Here is a 2,975-nt window from a genome sequence, read left to right on the forward strand (position 1 = left end):
GGTTTCAGGAACCTTCCTCTTCTGATCACTGGGGCCTCCACCCTTACCAAAACCCATAAATGGAGGACTTGTCTGACAAAAATCTCTAAGAACTATTATGAATTGTGTATTGTTGTGTATTTTCCTTCTATCGATGTATATTTCTCTTCTTATTCTATATCATATATATAGAGATTTATATTACCTTGTTATTCCTAATAATAATAGTAATATAATATAATATAATAGTGATGACAGAATTCGATTTAGGAAACTATCGAACTTTCCAAATTTGAAAAAACAAATTTTAAAATATTTATTAATAAAATATAAAATACACTAATACAATATCAGTACAAGTAGTACACACATAGCACAGTCCTTGGACTGTGTCAGCCGTGTACTCCTATTCTCTTTTTCAGGGATTTTGCATTTTTCTCTTATTTAATTAAAATAAATCTCCCACAAAATAAGGTGTTAATCTTTTTAAGGAATAGATGACAACCATATTTCAAAATTTAAATTTTAAATTCAAAAATCAAATTTATTATCATCATCTTTTAAAATTAAATAAATCAAAAACTATTTTTGACTTACCAATTTTATTTTCTCCCACTCAAATAAAATAATTATTTTCAAAAATCAATTAATTTATTTATTTATATGAAATTTGAAATTTTATATATTTAAAGTAATAAATATATTTTCGAAATTTAATAATTAATTCTAAATTAGTTGTTTAACCTCAATTATCAAATAATTGCATACTTGACTCGAAGAATAAAAATTTTCCTAAATTCCCAAATCACAGTTATACTCTTGTATCTACTCTTACCATACTAGTAGTAATTAATTTAAAGATTCCGTAACTTTTTTTTACTTCGAACTATTTAATTTTATTATCTTAATCTCGATTCTCCCATACAAATATGAGATTAAGACCACATAGATAAACTTTGGAATTTTTTATATTCACTTAATATTATCATATAATATTGGGCATCGTATATATATATAATAATTTAATTCAATTATTTATTTCATTTAAAACATATGTCAACTGCAATTGCTTTAAGGGAAATATTCCCAACAATTTCCCACTTGCCCTAAAGCAAATTGAGGCATCTATTTTAATATGTTAATCATATTTTCTTGACTTATTTTGTCTAACAAAGTCTTTGCAATAGTTTTGTAAGAAATTGTTTTTGAAGTTATCTTCAAGATTATTACGTCAATTGTGTAATATTATCTTGTATTCAATGATATTTCATTTCATGTGCTTTACCCTCTCATAATTTCTAGTTCTTCTAGAATAGTCGTATCTCCATTCCTTTCGCAATGAGATGCTAGCTGTTTATTATAGTCTGAAAACTTTTCCTGGATGTCAAAGAACTTAACTAACTAAAATAGCCTATTTAACTACCCATACCTGTTACATATCGACTTTTGTAGTGAAACATATAAATTTGAAATGTATAACACATTTCTAGATTAATGTGTTTCGTACACAGTTATGGAATATGATTGAGTATTTACTTAACTAGCTAGGTAGTAGTAGTAGCAGTAGTAGTAGTAGTAGTTAGTATTAGTTTGTAGTATGTTAGATTCTGTGGATTTTGGTTCAAGTTGGGACTTAGTTGGCAACTCGTAGCAATAGTTATGAATTTTATAAGTTTAACCTATAGTTTAAGAATATTAATTATAACATAAGGTTTGATTAATATTGTTGGTCCGAGGTGTATTATTTATTAGAACCTAAGGTTTAGATGAAGCCAATAAGAATATGACACTTGTCATAAGCATGATTATTAGGGTATTAGAATTTTTTATTTTATGGTTAGTTAAGCTATTTGTGGATTATGTTGTTCTTTAGAGAATTTAATAGATTTTTCGTAACTTTAGGATACTGTAAATTCCGACCTATTTTTGACTCCATTATATTATGAATTTCGAAAAATATTATTTCTCAAAAGTTGTAGATAATTGAATTAGCTTTCTAACGTTATAAATATGGTCTAAATTGGAGTCATATAGCTCCAGTTATGTTGATTTTACCACATGTGAGTTTAGAGTTACGAGATTTAGGAAGTTAAAAGTTATGATTTTTTTTTATTTTTGTTTTTAATTTTTTAAAAAAAAAAAAACAAGCTTTGACTCCTTAAACCTACATCTGAACAATTTGACTGAGTCCCAAGCCTTTGACTGACGAATATTCAAATATTTTCATTTAATATTCATTATTTTTATTCAAAGTCAAAAATAAGATATTTATTCCTAGAACTCTGTAAATAGGACTTAGAACCCAGTCATTCTCCTCACTCTTCAGCTGTGATTAGACTCCAAGGTGCTAGTACTACCATAGAGTGATAAACACTTGGGTTGGGAAAAATCTTTGCCATTCTTAAGCTTTATAAAATACTTGGAAAGTGAGGTTTAGTGTATTTCAGTATTGGAGTTAGACCAATCCATAAGGTCACTTAAGGTACTGTTATTCTTTAAGTTTAATCTTTTAAATTCTTTTGTTTTCTTTAGTCCTTTTATTGAGATCCTAACTTTTGATATTGGTTTTTTATTAGGCTCTTGAAACTTAAAGATCTTTCTTGGTAAGTTCCGTCTTGAAGTTTAGTTTCCACATTTATTCTTTACTCTTTAAAGATACTCACCATTCTATTGTTGGTTTTAGGAGTGTTTCAAGTCCCGCATTTGCTCTCAATTATCTCGGTGTTATGTTATGTATAATATGTTATTATAAGTTTATGTGATGATATGTTATGTTATGTTTTTTTATTTTGTTATCTAGGGCTCATAGTTGCTTAGCTAGCAAGCCCTAGTGTTTATCATTTTTATGGTTTAGAGTTATGGTTTACCCTACCTCAGATATTAGACAGGGGAGCTAGATGGGTTATCATATACTACCATGTGATCTAACCTACCTCAAATTTTAGACAGGGGAACTAGATTGTTTATTGCATGTCATGTTAATGAGTTAATGGCCA

The sequence above is a fragment of the Humulus lupulus genome, chromosome 5, assembly GCF_963169125.1.
Source record: "Humulus lupulus chromosome 5, drHumLupu1.1, whole genome shotgun sequence".
In the NCBI taxonomy this organism is placed as follows: Eukaryota; Viridiplantae; Streptophyta; class Magnoliopsida; order Rosales; family Cannabaceae; genus Humulus; species Humulus lupulus.